A 19,181-nucleotide genomic window follows, 5' to 3' on the forward strand; every position below is an offset into this window, starting at 1 on the left:
GTGTGTGTGTGTGTGTGTGTGTGTGCGCGGGCGCGCGCGTTAACTTTGTAACGATATTGTGTGTGACTCATCAATGCAACTTCACAATACTAATTAGTAAAGGTTAGTTCTTACTGTAGTATCTCACAAACGCTACGTGAGACCTTCTTCCTTTAAGTCTGTCTGTTGACTGACGCAGCTGAGGGAGGAGGCATGTAGAAATAGTGGGCGGGAAAGACTCGTCTTAAAGGCGCAGTACGACAAAACCACCCCCTGCTGGAAATCAGTATAAAACAGCATCTTGTAAAAGGTATAATGAAAAATCTGATGGGTATTTTGATCTGAAATTTTATATACACATTCTAGAGACGCAAAAGACTTATATTAAATCTGAAAAAAGGGGTAACCTAGGTGCCCTTTAACTGAAACAAAAGCCATTCATTTTTTTTTTTTTGTTAATTCACTCTCTCACTGTCCTTCGGCTTAGTTCCTGGTCCACAGCAGAATGAACCGCCAATTACTCTGGCATATGTTTTATGCGGCGGATGCCCTTCCACTGGGAAACACCCATCGTGAACACACACTCAGACAGTACTAATTATAAATAGGAGGAAACCTACGCATATAACATGAAAACTCCACAAAGAAATGCCTCCTAGTCCAGCCGGGACTAGAACCAGCAACCTTCTTGCTTTGACAATGCTAACCACTAAGCCACCGTGCTGCTCATTTATGTTAATTAAATTATCATAAAAATAAAACAAAGGTTGGAAACACTTAAATCAAACAAGAATTACTATTGGCCCGTTTCCACTATGTTGTACGGTACGGTTTGGTACTTTTTTTGTTATGGCGTGCTCTTACCATGTTTCTGTATTTGAAATAACAAACTTCTTGAGCTGAAGATAATAACATGATTATTGAAGTGCTTCAGATATCCGTTCCTTTTAGAAATGGACAAACGCGACAGTGGCGCTTGAAAAAAACAAAAGGAGAAGCTCGAAAAAACAAGGAAGCTAATGATTCTTTCAGCAACCTAAAAGATGAACAAACTTTCATGTTTAACTATTATAATCATCATTTTGGACTATTATGAACTCAGAATGACGGAATTACTCATGACAATTGGTACCCTTTTGGCTGTGGAGATGCAAGCCTGACGGCCCATTCACACGGTTCAGCGTCAACGCTTGACTGAAGACATGTCTGAAGTTGGGGCTAACACGATCGTCATAGCAGCGCCAGCCAATTAAATTCAGTCAGCAATAGGCCACTGTCTAGCTGGTGTATTTGCAAACAGCGATCTGATTGGCTGATGCTTTCATCAGCGCTTGAAAAGTTTACCTAGTCCCAACTTCTGCAGCAAGCAACGCCTCTGAAGCGGCGCCGACGGATCCACAATGCAGTTCGGCAATGCCTGACGTCACCCATTCAAAGTGAATGGGAAGCGTTGAAGCTGAAGCCCCATGTGAATGGGGCGTGATAAAGGTGACCCTTTTTGGAAATGGGCCATTTTATAGCTGTTTCCACAGTCAAAAGTTACCAAAGAGTGAACCGTACCGTTCCACTTATTGAGTACCCTTTTGAAAGAGAACCAAAAGACAGAGCTAGATGCGCAACTGAACACTTGGTTTACAGAGAAGCGTCACTAGCTCGTGCACAAGCTAGTTGAATGAAAACAGAGGAAGCTCCATTTTAAAATACACAGCTGAGATATTACACTGTAATAATTTTTAAATATAATAACGAGCCATGGTCGACTCGAGCTTCAATAAACCTTGTTGTCATCTTGATGTCCAGCCACAAAGCCAAGATGAAAATCCGAATCTACCCTGTGCCCCATTGTTGTTTACAAGGCCGTCTAAATCGCGAACGGTTTCACATTCTGCTCCTTTTAGAAATGGACCAACGCGAGAGTGACGCATGAAAAAACAAAGGAGTAAATGATTTTTTCAGCAACCTGTTGAATTATGGTCGTCCATTATCATTGCCTTTTGGACTATTATAACCTCAGAACAATATGTTAACTTTACATGTGCTGGGGAAAATTTAAGATACAGATGAGAGGTTACTGTAGGCTATATGTTGTGTGTTGTTTTTGAACCCAAATGAGGATTAAATGTATGCTGTGTATAGTTTTTTTTTTTGTAATTGGTAACATATCGGAGACTGTAAGGGGTTGTATGTGTTCATTTATCTTCCATTTATTTATTTATTTACTTTGTAAGGATACCGTTGGTAAAGCTGATAAAGGTGACCCGTACCGTACTGTATCATACCAGTAAGTGGAAACGGGCCATATATTGCATTGCATAAAATTTAATCAGCCAACTGAAATGAAGTGAAGTTTATTCATAAACTAATTTCGAGATGTTCTCGTGATTATGATTGAACACGGCTGGTTTTGCATTAGCATGCATGATCCACCAATCAGGCCATTCCTAACCCACTATAAAGAGCCAGGGTTTTTCACTACAATCATCTTCGATTTGAAGAATCCCCCCTTCCACCCCTACCTCTTCACCTTTCCCTCCATAGGGCGGCACGGTGGCCCAGTGGTTAGCACTGTTGCCTCACAGCAAGAACGTCACCGGTTCTAGTCCTTTAACAGGCCGGCAGTTGTTTCTGTGTGTAGTTTGCATGTTCTTCCCATGCTCACGTGGGTTTTCCCAGGGTCCTCCGGTTTCCTCCCACTTTCCAAAAACATGCACAACAAGTGAATTGATCAATCTAAATTTAGCACTACAGTCAATCTCTCATCCTGCAGCATATGTCTTTATAGCATTCATTTTAGTCATGAGCTCTTGTCAAGGGGGGAGTTGTCTAGATCTACCTGAGCTCAAGGCTCCCCTCTCGCCCTGCAAATGGGTGGTAGCCTAGGGCTCAAGGACCTTTTGAGCTCAGGGCTCTCTCCCGGGCCAGCATGCCAAACTTGCTTATTATTGATCATCAGCTAAGTGTGAACTCTTGAAATAGTAATAAAATGTAATGAAATTAAAAAAGTATAACAGCATTATTAAAACTAAAGCTAAACTGAAAAAAAATTATATCATTCAAATTAAGGCAACAACAACAAAACATTCATTGAAATAATTAGTTCAAAATGCTGATTCATTTAGAAACAAGAAAGTTACTTGGCTCAGCATACTTCTTCCCTAGATTGGAATGTGTGAAAAACTGTATACCGTATATCAGAGGTCGTGTTAGACTTTCTCATTGTCCGTCATTTTGACGGAGAGGGTTGTAAAAATTCGGTCATAACCTATTATTGACCGTCAATTAATTAGCATATTTTCTGATTGCTTTTTTCATTCATATTTTAATAATGAAGTTGCACGATGAGCATATAGGCTAAATTATTCATTTATTTATTTGACAAATGAACAAAAACTCCTATCTGCCTTAACTCATATCTTCCTCCTGCGTCGACCTGAACTGGGTGCTTGCCTGTGCGTAATCAGACGCATCAAGGGAGACTGTCCTTGCCTCGGAAAGTCGACTTCTTGTGACCAAAGACCAGATTTACTAACGCCACTTCAGCCAGCGTTTTAAAGTTAGGAAACATTTCTCCTAAGGCTGTGATCAGAAAGTTTGCTGGATTCTCTGAATGTGGGATTTCCCGATCCTGCAGGCACTTGTTTCACCGGGGAAAAATACTACAGCACGCGCTCCTTCAGCACCAGGGGCGCGGCTGCACCCCTCTGAGTCTGTTAGTGCTCACAACGCACTCTAACGCACCCTAGATAGGAAAATACACTCCGGCCAGTTCCGGCTAGATTCTCGCCTGCCGGAGACTCCGGCTGCTGTACTCGGGCCGGATGCCTGTGGACTCAGTTGCCCGATTCCAGCCCGTGTCAATCGGGTCAGATGCGGCGGCCGTTCGCGAGCCAGAATTGGCCTGCGAGTAATGTGCTCTGCGGCCAGGAGCTGGTGCGACTCAGTCTTCATAAACCTCCATATAAAACCTTTTGGCATTACATTGGTAATTATAGCCATTTTAATTTATATAACAGCAAACGCAGGCTATAATGTAAACTGTAGGCACTGCGTTTAACCTTTGAATAAAATGCAAACAGCATACATATCCTATAACAAAAATGATGAAAAAAAAGGACAAAATAAATAATAAAAAACATTTATTGATTTCAAGAAACAAATAATACTAAAAATGAATAAATTATTTTGTAGTGCACACGATCAATATAAAAACAATAAACCTGACCTCCTTGCTAGCTGCTGCTTGGTTGGATCGTATTTTTGTCTGTTTTTTCTTCATCTTCCACTGCATCACTTCCTCTTTTTTCACCTTTATTATTAATATCACAACTATTTGGCTGTTTAAAGAAACTTCTCACACTTCTCAGCTGCTGTGACATTTAGCTACATTTTGCAGCGGTGACAAAGAGGAGACAAAACAAGGGCAATCGCCACCAGCTGGACAGGAGTGGGAATTACAGTTAGCTACAAATTACAATAGATCACCCTTAGCATAATCCGTCAAAAAGACGGAAAATATTCTGTTAACGTGACCTCTGCCGTATATGTGCTAAGCGGTACTTTCATATTCATAATATTTGTAAAACAGTAAAAAAATACCTAGATGGCCTGCTTTAATTAAGATTCTGAAGTGTGTATGTGATGGACACTCTACTGTCCCATTAGAGCATTGGAGATGATTTGCAAATGGAAGTGAAGCGATGCAAATTATGCTGGCAGGCAAAATTCGAGAGAATCTGCTGATTTTGGGGGGTATTTCTGCTTAAAATTCTGTCAAAAAAAAACAATTCAAATAAATAAATAAAATCTGTGAATTTATGCAAAAAATTATTCATTTTTTTAACTTAAGGTTTACAGACAAAATCCAATATAATAATTTGTTTGGTAAACAAAGCTGCAGCAGGTCTCTCATATAATACTTCCACTAAAACACAAAGAAATAGTACTTTACAAATTTAATTGTGCATAAAGGATCTAAACATTTGCATACCATTCAATAATATTATGCAAAATTAATCAATATTTGAAGAGTTCTGATGCAAACACCTCTAAAAGCTTTTTGAAACATCCTTCAAAAATGACCGTTTTTATCATGCTCCTGTGTGTAGGTTCAGTACTTTTAAGTTTATGGCAAAGAGTACACTCTTTTAAAGGTCTTTACCTTGAAATAACTCAACACAAACAGGAGTCTGAGAAAAATGCTAATTTCTGATGAAAATTTCAGATGGCACTTAGAGGTTTTTGCATCTGAACTCTTCTTATATTCACACACATTTACATAAGTGAATAAACAAATAGATTGAATGATGGGCTCAAAAGTCAGCATGATTTTAGTGTGGCCCTACTGGTAGCTTAGGTTATGTGATGTGATATGTCTGAATAGCATTCATACTGCTCATGATTATTACAGAATATACTTTTTATGGTCCTGAAGTAAGTTTGAATTCAAATGCATTACCTGTTTTTAGGGCGTCATAGTGGCTCGATGGTTAGCACTGTCTCCTTACAGCAAGAAGGTTTCTGGTTCGAGTTCTGACTGGGTCAGTTGGCACTTCTGTATGAAGTTTGCATGTTCACCCCATGTTCACGTGGGTTTACTCTGGGTGCTCTGGTTTCACCCACAATGCAAAGACGTGGTAAAGGTCAATTGAATAAACGAAGTTGGGTGTATGTGTGTGTGTGTGTGAATGAGTGTTTATGGGTGTTTCCCAGTATTGGGTTGTGGCTGGAAGGGCATCTGCTGTGTTAAACATTTGCTGGAATAGTTGTCGATTTATTCTGCTGTGGCAACCTCTGAAATAGAGACTAAGCTGAAGGAAAATGAAAGAATACTTGTGTTTATAAATCATTGACTTAGGCCCTGTTTACACTAGTGCGTTTTAGTTTTAAAACGGCGTTTTAGATCAAAAACGATCCGCGTCCACACTAGCGTTTTACCTAGCGTCTCTGAACATATCTCCGTCCACACTACGCCACCAAAAACATATATCATGTGACCATTCGCGCACTCTGGGCATGCGCGTTCTAGTATAAACAGAAAGCATGCGTCTCACTCGGCATTTGGTTATTGTTAGAGATGAAGCAGCAGCGTTTCAGAATGAAAATGGCCTCTTCAGCGTTTTCAAAACGCTCCATTTTCGGCGCTCGAGAACTCCGGCGTAGTGTGGACGGATGGCGTAACCGTTGCAAAACTTATGCATTTTAAAACGAAAACGCATTAGTGTAAACGGGGGCTTAAATGGTTTGTTCAAAAACACTGATTCAGGACATATTCTTAAGCTTTATTAAGTGCCATTCATTGGTGAAACTCATTTGTTTGTTGCAAACTGATTGACATACTTGACAATAATTATAATACAAGAGATCCTACAATAATTACGGTCATGGCAAAACCGTCCTGTTTTGATAAGAACCGCATCTACAGAGGAAAGAACTGCTCAATAAACTATTTCAAAGGGTCATGAATGTCAGTCGACAAATTGAGAGCAGTCAAACTGATATGACACTTATGTGAATGTATACCGAACACCCATGCCAAAGAAAATGAGGTACTTCTCATCGCTCTCTCTTTCTCTTTCTCTCTTTCACCCAGGAGGTGTTGGCTGATTGATGGCCTGGGTTGAGCCAGTATGGTAAGATGGCTGTGAGATGCTGATCAGCAGCTGTTTTCTCAGAGCGAGGGAAAGGGGGAAGAAGTTTTCCGCTTGCCCTTCAGGCAGACCAGGTGTCTCTAACTCCTCACTGTGTCATCCACCAATCCTGGCACTGCATTCACAAACAGGTCCACTTCATTGTTGCGCTACCTCAGGGACAAGACCAACTGAACGCACACTCACTTCACCAAACTGAAGAAACACCCCAAAACTGTCTCCCGGAGCCGGGGTGTAGGGCAGAATGAGAGTTTTTTTTTGCTGAACAGAAATGAGAGATGGAGTCAGAGAAAGCCAGAGAGGCTCACAGGAGAGCTCCATTTGTTAAGGTGCAGGTGCAAAATTTGAGTGAATGCCAGGTTGCGCTCCTCTTTTTGGTTCCATATTAACACTGTCAGCTTTTTTGCTCATATCTAAATCTTTTTTGACAATGCTGCCCGCGTTCTGTGCCTGCTGCGATTTGCTCATTTGCTGTGTCGTAAAAAGTTCAAATTTGTCTACAAACTAGAAAATTAGCCAGTCATTATGGAAGGGTAGTTTGGAAAGCATTTAGGATGCCAGGTTGGTGCTTGTGGACACCAATAAATGAGTAATTCTTTAAGAACCTTAATATGGACTTGGAAATTGTATGCGAGGCGAAAGTAAAACTTTTCATTAAATTTTAAACCATTGTTTTAGACAAAAATATATCTAAATAATAAGCATGGTTTAATAATATTAGGTTGTATTTTATACAAATTTAGAACAACTTTAAAATAATTTCACTCTAAACACAAATTGCACATTGCTACCTACTTATTTCCAACATAGACTCATTCTGAAAACATAACTCAATATACATTTCTGTGTGAATAATGTAGCCAGAGGAATGTATGGCTGCATTTTGTCTTTAAAACGAATGCTATGGGCCTGTATAATGCCACGCTTACCAGCTAACCACTTACCTCTGTGTGGACGGCTTTTCTGCTGTTACCAGTTTGTCCAGTGGCTTGTCGCCTACATCGGAGGATTTGAGATGTCAAGCAAAGTTGACTGCGACGACAGGGTTCGAGGCCGGTATAGAACAATTCAAGAAAGCAGGTAAAAACTGAAAATGTGGTAAAAATCAGGCTGCTGAGAGGGCTTTTCTTTTCTGGATTGCTTTTGAAAACACTGTTGTTTGGGTTTAGGGAAATGGGTGGGCGCTGGTCAATCTGTGCTTTTTAAAACACTATTGGTTGGGTTTAGGGAAGGGGTGGGTGGAGGATTCAGTCAATTGACAGCTTACATGAGAAGATTTACGTGAGAACAGCAGCCGCGAATGGCACTCACAAAAGAAATTTGAGATCTCAAAAAGCCTACACAGCGGCCTCTGATGGATTCGCGAAAAACAAAAACTGCAAAAAAATGTAACTCCTGGGCTGTATATGGCACTCTCGAGAAATTTATAAAGGGGTACATAATCAGAATGCGCCTGGGTTGCTTATTTCAGTTCTTATTTTCAGTTGCTTATTTCAATTTACCGATTTAGTCTTGTTTATATTAAATATACCTGACTATAACCCTGATACTTTTTCTTTGCAAAAAGTACTCTATTATTTTTCAGTTTAAATTTCAGTTCTATCAAATGTTTCAAAAGTAACCCAACAATACAAATTTTAATTATCTAGATTTTGACAATATGCATTAATTGTATAAAACATCTAAACTTATATGTGAAATTGAAAAAAAAAACATGGAATATTATATTGTAAAATTATGGGAATTAGCAGTGGAGCAAAAGTACCTTACATTTGCCTAGACAAACTCTTGCAATTTATACCTTATTAACTTTTAAATGGAAAAAACTCAGATAATGCAAACTTAAGTATGTTTTATAACACTAAATAGCTTGTAGATTGAGCATTATTGTGACACAAGAAAAGTCAAACACAATCTACTTTCATCTCCACTCTCTCCAACCTGTGTATGTAGACTGAGCATTTGACTGCTCCGTACATGTTGACATGTTCACCATCTTGGATTGGTCCATTGTTTGTTACTCAGCAAGAATCAATGAATATTCTAAGATGGGCTATTTTGACCCCAGTTCTGTTTTGACCCCAGTTTTGCAATACACTGTGACAGATTGTAGACTTACAAATAAAACCCACTGGATTGATTAGATAACAACAGGCCATTTCCAGTCTTTCTGTCACTCTAGGACCTACTATCCTTCACCCATCCCCCCAAAAATATTTAAAGTTTAGAAACATTTTAAACCTCCCTTTAGCAAAGATGTTTGTTTATGTGCATTAACAAAGTTGTGGATGTCCATCAAGCTTATTTTTAACTTCAACATATATGAAGTAATCATTTTCTCTTTAAAAGAGATGATACCAATGTTCATTCATTCAATCAATAGTTTTCCTTCGGCTTAGTCTATATTTCAGGGGTCGCTACAGTGGAATGAACCACCAACTATTCCGGCATATATTTTACACAGAGGATTCCCTTCCAGCCACAACCCAGTACTGGGAAACACCGATACACACTCATTCACACACACACATTCATACACTAACATAGTTTATTCAATTCACCTATAGCGCATGTCTTTGGACTGTGGGGTTAACCGGAGCAGCCGGAGGAAACCCACGCCAACACGGGGAGAACATGAAAACTCCACACAGTGTTAGCCACCATGCTGCCCTGATATCAACGTTTGTTTTAATAAATCCGCTTCGTCATCAATATAAGCGTTATCTGCCTGACAAATCTGTATGTCTACAGCGGTGCAAACACTCTTTCTCTGCATTTCTTTGCTCTTCTGTGCTTCTCAGATGCTAGAATCAGCAGTGTTTAGTGTCCTTGTTAGAACACCTGCCTCCCAAAGCAAAATGGGCTCTATGCACAGCTAGTTTTAAAGCCAACGATAACCTTACCAATGAAAGCTTAATGTGACTATTTTCAGTTTCACAAGTTTGTTTTTACAGCATCAATGTAGTAATGCAATTACAATACATTCAGTTAAATAGACTTCGTTTAGTTTTTCAAGCGTAAAATGAGATGAAAGACCATTGAAACCACTAGCACCGTCAGTAGCAATAGGCTGGCGCAGAAATTCCATTGAAAATACTGGGGTAAAATAAACTGTCATATTTTAAAGACATGGCGGGGAGAAATTGAACTTAATGCAGTGCTTCTTGTCCAATCTCATATTTCTGTCAGGCAGTAAATATTGCTAATTAAAAAAAAAATATCAGATCTTATATTTAATGTAAAATGGATTGTAATGGAAAGACTTTAACCCCTTTAAAAGTTCACTGTCTGAAAATTAAAAGTCTGTGTGCATATGGTTTGCGCCCAACTTTGGTCATAAGTTGCTTAATCTCTTTTGAGAAATTTTGTTTAATGTCTCTGTTGTCCGTTTTTATTACTAAGCTCATTTTGGCAAACAGCAATATAAGCTGTTTTAAGTTCTGAAACTACTAGGGCTGCTTCCAAAATTGCATACTTCCATATTATATCGTGCGCTAACAAAGACATCCCATGTCTCCTGGAAGTTCTGGGAGTCTCCTGCAACTGCATAGACTCCTGGATTCCAAACAAATGATAATCCCCTGAAAATTGCCCGTCTCCTGCCCGGTCCTTAAATACGTGCACACCCCTCTCCATCGCATCCCTCCCAACTTTTCAGGTACGTCAGGCGCAACTCAACCCCACCGCTCTTCAGATATGTCAAGTGCACACGACCCCACCGCTCTTCAGATACGTCGCACGCACACGCCTCCACCACTCTTCAGATACGTTGTACGTACACGCCCCCACCGCTCTTCAGATACGTCGAACACACACGCCCCCACTGCTCTTCAGATATGTCGCGCACCATCAGCCCCAACCCCCACACACCCCACCTACTCTTCAGGCACCCACTCTCCCGCGACCTCCCACAAATATTCTCTGTCTTCCCTGGGAATGACTTTTCCTAACTTGGGATGTTTGCTAACAGTATGTGAGCTGAATAGTATGTCCAAATTCATAGAATTCGCAAAACAGAATGCAGGAAGTTCCCAGATGACCTACAACTTCTGGCGAGATTTGGAAGTGTGCATCTGATACATGTTACCCTATCCCATAATGTACCACAAGAGAATTCATGAATGAACTTTTCTGGACGCTCAAACCGTTTAACACTTTTTTTGTGTAAAATCTCCTCATTCAACACTAGTGTGCAGCATCCACCTGGATGACGCAACGACAGCCATATTGCACCAGACCGCACACCACACACCAGCTGATTGGTGGAGAGGAGACAGAGTGTTGAAGCCAATTATAATATAGGGGGGTTAGGAGGCCATGACAGAAAGAGGTCAGTGGGCAAGTTTGGCCAACATGTCGGGGTTACATTTTTAACGACCACAGAGGGTCAGAATCTCAGTTTAACATCTCATCTGAAAAATGGCGCTTACTGAGCAGTATAGAGTCCCCTTCACTATACTGAGGCGTTAGGACCCCCATAGACTGCAGGTTGAGCAACCCCTGCTGGCCTCACTAACACCCCTTGCAGCAGCAACCTAGCTTTCCCATGTGGTCTCTAATCCAGGTACTGACCAGGCATAGCCCTGCTTAGCTTCAGTGGGCAACCATGTGAGAGTTGCAGACAGCTAACTGCTGGATAAATTAGGTGAAATGAAGCAACTGACGAGGCTAGATCACGTGATGATGACAAAATGGCGTATGCAGTACAAGTTCCATTCATACTGCTCACATTCATACTGTATAGTGTACTTTTCAAATGGTTGAGTAGTACATTTATATTCAAATGCAGTACCTACTGAGTAGTAGGCGATTTCAGACAAAGTCTAGGTGTTTTTATAATACAATGACTGCTTTTTATGTAATTGCAGTTAATGACCTGTTTAATGCCTTCATCTTGTATTATTAGTAGTAGTAAATAATAACTTATTCTCAATTTAATAATAATTTATTAACAAAATTATCTGATGTAATCTAGTGCAGATACAGTTATGTCCATAAATATTTGGACATCGACACAATTCTAACATTTTTGGCTTTGTACATCAACACAATGGATTTGATATCTAATGAACAAGATTTGCTTTAACTGCAAACTGTCAGCTTTAATTTTAGGGTAGTTACACATGAATCAGGTGAATGCTGTAGGAAAAAGGCTGCAGTCACATTAGAGTTTGAGGATGCGATATTCTGTCATGCGGCACTGCGAAAAGGGGCGGGATTAAACAAGATTATTAGGCAATAAAAAAGCGAGCGATTGCTCCATGTTTTAAAAATCTGTCCATAAGAGGTCCAGTTTTGATCCTCGGTTTATCTCACGCAGTCAAGTGATGCAATTTCGCAGGTCAGAGTTCACCAAGATAGAACTTTGCCCCGCATCAACCTGCGAAACTTCATGCATGACCCCGCGTTTCCGGTGTGATGCATTCGCGTGCGTATGAATGGAAGTCAATGGGATGAAAAGCCCAGTGTGACCGCAGCTTTACAAGTTTGCATATGTGCCTCCCCCTTGTTAAGGGTCCAAAAGTAATTGGACAATTGGCTTCTAAGCTGTTCCATGGCCAGGTGTGTGTTATTCCCTCATTATCCCAATTACAATGAGCGGATAAAAGGTCCAGAGTTAATTTCAAGTGTGCTATTTGCATTTGGAATTTGTTACTGTCAGCTCTTAAGATGAGATCCAAAGAGCTGTCACTATCAGTCAAGCAAGCCATCATTGGGCTGAAAAAAGTAAACAAACCCCTCAGAGAGATAGCAAAAACATTAGGTGTGGCCAAAACAACTGTTTGGACATTCATTTAAATCTATTGTGTTGGTGTATAAAGCCAAAAATGTTAGAATTGTGTTGATGGTCAAATATTTATGGACGTAACTGTATATAGGTGTGTGTATCTGTAGATATGAATAAAAACCGTCAAAAGAAATAGCCACTAGTTTGGCATCTATATACTGTATATGTAACACTATTGTCAGAACAATAGACCAGATTCAGACTATGAATTTAGAAGTGCGAAGTCTGAAACAATTTAATACAAAATTGTATTTTTTTTCTTTAAAGCAGTGCATCTATTCATCTATGTAATATAATGTGAAAATGCAACAGAAGTTAACCAAGAGACTCCAAAAAGTCTAATTGCTTTGGACTTTTGCAATTTTGATGATGACAGTTGGTATGGGAGGCGTATGGGCCGCAGTCAAAATTGAATAAAACACAAGGCGGGAGTTGGATGACAGCTTTAAACAGGGCAGGCCACGAGTCTTCTCTTCTGTCTGAGGGAACAAATGCAGTCCTGCACCAAACATTGGCAGCCGTAGACCACAGCTTGGAGGCAACGGGAGAAAAATAACTTCTGTCAAAAACGAGAACAAAGGAGAAAACACTCATGCCTGCACTTTAGCCCTTATTATTTTGTGATTTCATAATCAAGACAACGGGATCTGATCTGCAAAACTGTGGACAGCTGGTCTGTTTCCACCACCGAGCCTGTTGGGATTTGTAGTTCTTTCTCAAAGACATGTGCGAATCCCCACCGTCCCTCCCCTCGTTCTCGATAACGGCCGACTTTTTCAGGAAACAGAAGGGGTACTCTGTTGTGCCGGGCTCTTTATTTCCTCTCTCCGTCGGATAAATAAAACATTGGGCACACTTTGAAGGGCCGGGCAGGGGGAAGTGGGGATTCAAAGGGATTGTTAAGAATCTGGGCTGTGCCCTTGCATCGATTCCCTGTTTCGTTTGCGTGGCTCCGCTGATGCTGCATTGTGGGTCGCAGATTGCACTGTTTTTTCCATCCCTCAAGTGAGATGTAAAAGCAAGGCACCCATCTGCCGTGCAGACTCCTGCAGCCCCAAAAGCTCTGGCGTGTGGAAAGATAAAGAGAGAAAAGAGGAAAACGGAAGAGATGAACGCTGCTTTGGACTCTTACCAGACCTCCACGGTCAAAAACTGCCACGTCGATAAAGTTCAAGAACCTATAAACTAGGTTGTAGAAGTTTAAATAACACTATTGTATGTAAAGCCAAGCTACTTTACATATAGCAGGCCTGTAGGATGATGAAAATATACAAAATCATCACTAAACTCTTTATTGGCAGGGAGTAAAGTACTGGAAAAAAAAAAAGATTTTTGTTAAAAAGCGCAATAATAATAATAATAATAATAATAATAACAACAATAACAAGTGCAAAAGCAAAAATGATTTTCATTATTAAAAAAGATCAGTGTGTAAAACTATAATCCCAAGTAATACTGTTTATTTGATTAGCCACATTCTAAATGCCTAAGACCCCAATTATGATCGTTGTTGTGAAATAGACCTTATCCTAAAATGTAATCTATAAACGTTCTTGGTCACACTTTACAATATGGTTTCATTAGTTAATGATAGTAAACGTATTTACTAACATAAACTAATAATGGACAACACTTGTACAGCATTTGTTAATCATGGTTCAACATTTATAATACATTAATAACATCCAAAATCATTAGTTAATGCATCATGAGTAGGCCCACATGGAATCTGCGCTCGCAGAATTCCACAGATTTTAGCCCATTATTGATTCTGTTCTTTTACTTGTGTAAATGTGTGTAAACTGTTATTTATTCGGTTTTTAAATTAATTTCAGTAATATTATTGACAAATATAAACATTTTCATATGATTAATTTACAGTACAGTTTGTAAAATAATATTTTCTATTTCTGTTGTCTTTTAGTAGAGATAATATATTAGAGTCTTGCTTTGTTTACCAAATAAATTGGATCTAATTGAATTTGCATTGTAAACATCAAATAAAATATATAAATGTATTACTTTTTATTTAAAATATATAAAATATAAATATATTAAAATATCTCCCAAAATAATTCTGCATAAATCTGCAGATTTTTAACAAAATTCTGCACAGCTATAGCAAAAATTGTCCGCAGATTCTGTCTGGCTCTAATAATGAGTGACCGAACTCTGAGCCACTGCATTTTCATTAACTAATGTTAACTAACATAAACAAATACTGTAATAAATGTAGTGTTCATTGTTTGCACCCGCTTCAAATGTTATCACTTGATTGAATGGGCATTATCAAAGGTTATCAGCTGAACCAGCAGAAGCCTTCTGTGTCTACTGTTAGGGTCAGAAGGCTGTTATCATCCATCCACATGGGTAATCAGCTATACAAATAGAGAAGACTCCCTAATAGAGAAGAGGGTTGGGGTAGGGGTAGACAAGAATAAAATACAATTAATGGGAAGCTTAATAAATAATATAAATAATTATTGTCAACTTCTGGCCAGGCGACATGGTGGAGCAGTAGGTAATGCTGTCGCCTCACAGCAAGAAGGTTGCTGGTTCAAGCCTCGGCTGAGTCAGTTGGCATTTCTGTATGGAGTTTGCATGTTCTCTCCGCGTTCGCATGCGTTTTCTCCGGGTGCACCGGTTTCCCTCACAAGTCCAAAGACATCGGGTAAAGGTGAACTGGGTAAGCTAAAATTGTCCGTGGTGTATGTGTGTGAATGAGAGTGTATGGGTGTTTCCCATGGTTTGCAGCTGGAAGGGCATCCACTGCGTAAAACATATGCTGGATAAGTTGGCCATTTATTCTGCTGTGGGCCCCAGATTAATAAAGGGACTAAGCCGAAAATAAAATAAATGAATCTCCGGCCACAGCAATATGTGATCTATAGCTGATTAACCATATAAATGGATGAAAACAGCCATCTGAACCTATCAGTAAAGGCCCAAATCTATCAGCTGATAACCAATGCTCATTCAATTGAGTGATAACATTGTTAGTAAATGCATTTACTAATATCAACTAATACAACCTTATTGTAAATTGTTACCACTTACTTGTAGAAATAATTCACTATTTGAATTATATATATAACATTATTAGGAAAATATTTTCTTCATGATAATATTGCATTTATTAATTTGAATCTAATTTTGTATTATTTATTTTACATTATTAAATATTTTTACAATTATAATTATTACAGTTATTTAAATTTGAGTTGTTTTATTACTGTTGCGCTTCTAAAAAGTGAGTCATTTGTTTATATTACTACAGTTGTTACTGCAGCAGCGACTATATGATCACCAAAAGAGCTTAATTCAACTTATCAACTATAATATGATTTAAAAACACTATAGAACCCTAAATGACCATAAATTCTAGAATTTTTTTCATGTGTGCAAGATGCTGTATATGTTTGAGGAAGAAATAGTCAGATATTAAGTCACTGTTTTAATAAATACTGTCCGATTGTTAACCTGTTAGCCAGCACTTACTTTTAGGAATTTACACCACCTAACTCCTACCTAACTTTAAATAGCAACAGTTCTTGAGCCCAGTTAAAGAAAAATCAAAAAGGTATCATTAGAAAGGAGACACTTTGAGCTTTACTGTGGTCCATCTGAAATGTTTCATGCTTAAAAACAGTTGTGCATTATCAATTAATAAGAAAGACAAATTTTTCAGTTTGTGTTCAATATTCGTTCTTTCATATACAAACACAGGACAACATTATTGTAACATTGTCTTATAAGTTTTGAATTTCAAATTGGATAAAGAAATCATGCAAAATGAGATTTCAGCAAATAGTTTTCCGAGACTATATTGGTGTTCTTCTTTTTCTCAGAGGCACTTTCCCCAAAATGACCTTCACAAATTAAATCAGTAACAGTTGCTGAATAATTGGGTCTACATTCTCAGTTAAGATATTTTTGGAAAGAAGACACGTTAGGCTTTACTATCCATCATCTAGAGCAGGGCTATTCAATTAGTTGGCCATGGGGGCTGGTTTATGAAAAGCATCTCAAACGAAGGGCCTGAGAGAAATGACTTGCTATATGAGTGATAACACAACTGCATATAGGAGCCCATTTGCTGTATTTTTCCTTAAGACATCTGCGTTGGCTTTTTCTACATTAAAATGTTTATATATTGTATTTTGAAACTACATAATATCAGTGCATTGTACAATAGACTTTTTTTTTTTTTTTACAAACATTCAAATGTTGTATTTCAGAGCACAACAAAAGCATTGCTGAAGTAGGCCTCTTCTACATTCAGACACATCCATATGTTATTTTTTAAACTGCATAACAATTAGGAATGCAACAATTATAGATTTTGGTTGTACGATTATATAGCCTGAAGAATAATCATGCTTTCATGGTTATCACGTCTAATGTAAATTCAAGCTTTATATTAGGTAAGTAGCTATTTAAATTAATAGTTGTTGCCATCTGCGTTCATGTTTGCAAATAATTTTAATAATATTTCATCTAACATATCTTTTGTTTACATTGCACTGAAAGGCACGCACAACTCTCACCATGAGATGTTTTCTACTGCGTGCACCCGAAAAGATGCAAGTGCGTTGCTCTGCTTGTGCCTGCATATTGTCATATATTCTTACATTAGAAAAAACAAACTTGCAAGCAGAAAAGAGGTGATATGGGAGAGCCCGCTGCTATAGTTAATTCGGTGTGTGTGCATATTAGCCTCAGTGTACATACTTGGAACTTTAAACTAGCACACAGTTGGGAAATTGGCATAACTTTGTTTAATTGTAGCAGTTTAGTTTTTTTCTGTGCAACAGAAATGCGGCTTAGAAAACTTTACGATTAATTAACTGTGGCGAAATATTAATAGTGTAATCGGCTAATCGTTGCATCCCTATTGACGATATCAATGCATAGTACAAAAGGCCTTTTCTACAAACATATCAAAATGTTTTCGGCTGCCGTGCCCCTCGCTTTGGTGACTTACGCTCTGCGCCTCTGCAGCTCATGCTGTTTTGCAGACGCATGTCACTTTATAACTATAGCGTTACGTATACTGTTTTTTGACTGAACTAAATTTATTTTTGATGTCTTGGTCACACTATTTAGAGGGCCGGAACAAGTTGCCTTGGGAGCCGCCAATTAAATAGCCCTGATCTAGAGTTTATAATGCTCAAAATAAAAATAAAAAAGTTATAGATGCTGAGTAATGAAAAAAATGCACAATACTAAACATTTTAATACTTCATAAACTAATATATGAATTTAGTCCTGTCTATTGTGAGACACACAGCTTACTCAAAGTAAAGTCAGATTTGAGACAGAAAGTCTAACAAACAGCACCTCAGCCAAAGATAATAAAAATGTCCACAAGGGGGATGTTTTGCCAATGGTTTTGATCTCTGCAATAAATTATGTTATCTTTCAAGCGTCTCCTGTAAGCAGTCCTCAATTGAACCCGAAGTTTTGACAAATCTGGTACCTTGCCGGTGAAAACTGTCTCTCCCCCTTGGACTCCCGTTTGGGCTTTGAGGGGGTTGGACTGTGGGGTGGAGAGCAGGTTGGGCGGTTCTTCCTGTTCACACGTCCCACACTGCTGAGAGCGAACTGAAGAGTGTCAGCACCCCCTCCCCCAAACACAGCTGTCTGTACACACGCACACACACACAGGTGCTCAGCTCACACCTCAAATATTCGAAGACAGACAGAGATGGATATTCTTGCAAATGCTTTGGACCTGTAATCTCAGCACAGACTGCAAGGTGACTACATAATGTTCTTGAGACATGTGTGATGATGAGGCTGTGTAAGGCAGATAATGGCATTCTGGAAGTGTTTACATCACTGAGTGTACACTATTTGGCCATGCATAATAGATGTATATGCAGAAATATATATGTGTATGCCAAAAGCACACCAGAGACATGCTTCTAAAGCGTTTTCCTGGAGCCACACCAACACTTTACGTTTTCCAACTCTTCCTAATTAAACACACCTGAATCAACTCTTCATCTCATTAAGAAACTTAATGCGATTTTTTTTTAATGGGTCAGATCTGAGAGACATCTAAAGCCCAGCTCACATTGTAAGATTGCTAAGTGACACTGTGATTTCTCAGCTGTCATAATGTCAGACTGAATAACAATCCCAGCAAACACATCTACATTGTAGTGGTCTGTACAACGTTAAATTTTTTTAAAGGCAACGTCACCACTTACGTGCTCGCTCCATTGTTACAATGTAGAAATATAAGAAGTAAGAAGGCTGTAGCAACGTTGTCGTGTAACATTCAGTAACCGTGAGACAACATTTTTACTACACGTATTAATGTTTTTTTTTTTCTGGCAGTTTTTTAATACTGCCTAAAATAGAGGATAAGCAGTAATACTTTTGCAGTATTCCTTAATATTAAATATTGTTCATTCAATTTTCCTTTTAATTTAACCACTTAAACTCTGCTGCTATTTGGGGATTTCCACATGGATTTTGCCTACCCAAATTTAAAAGCTTCCCAAATCCACATGCAGAGGTGTAAATGCAAAAAAATTGGTATCATTTTAAAGAAAATGAATTTTCATAAAACACTATTGAAAGTGTTTAAAATAACTGTATATGTCGTCTGTGTTATAATAAACACCTAAAAAAAAAAGAGGCGCTTTTTGTATTTTACTTTTATAAACTCAAATTTGAAAGTGTACCTTTTAGGTTCTGTGTGGTCTAGCGTGCTGTAATTAATTTTGTTGGTTCCTGCACATGTCTGTAATCATAGG

At 38.7% G+C, this 19,181-nt stretch overlaps 1 long non-coding RNA gene across 1 annotated transcript in view; it reads left to right on the forward strand.

Annotated features, from left to right (window-relative positions):
• Positions 1 to 9,830, forward strand: part of LOC141378427 (uncharacterized) — a 47,702-nt gene extending 37,872 nt beyond the window's left edge. Inside the window, exon 4 of the long non-coding RNA XR_015513600.1 lies at positions 6,569 to 9,830. This is a non-coding gene — a long non-coding RNA (uncharacterized LOC141378427). The remainder of the gene's footprint in view (positions 1 to 6,568) is intronic.
• Positions 9,831 to 19,181: the final 9,351 nt, after the last annotated feature.

Source organism: Danio rerio, chromosome 17, assembly GCF_052040795.2.
Source record: "Danio rerio strain M-AB ecotype USA chromosome 17, GRCz13ab, whole genome shotgun sequence".
Classification (NCBI taxonomy): domain Eukaryota; kingdom Metazoa; phylum Chordata; class Actinopteri; order Cypriniformes; family Danionidae; genus Danio; species Danio rerio.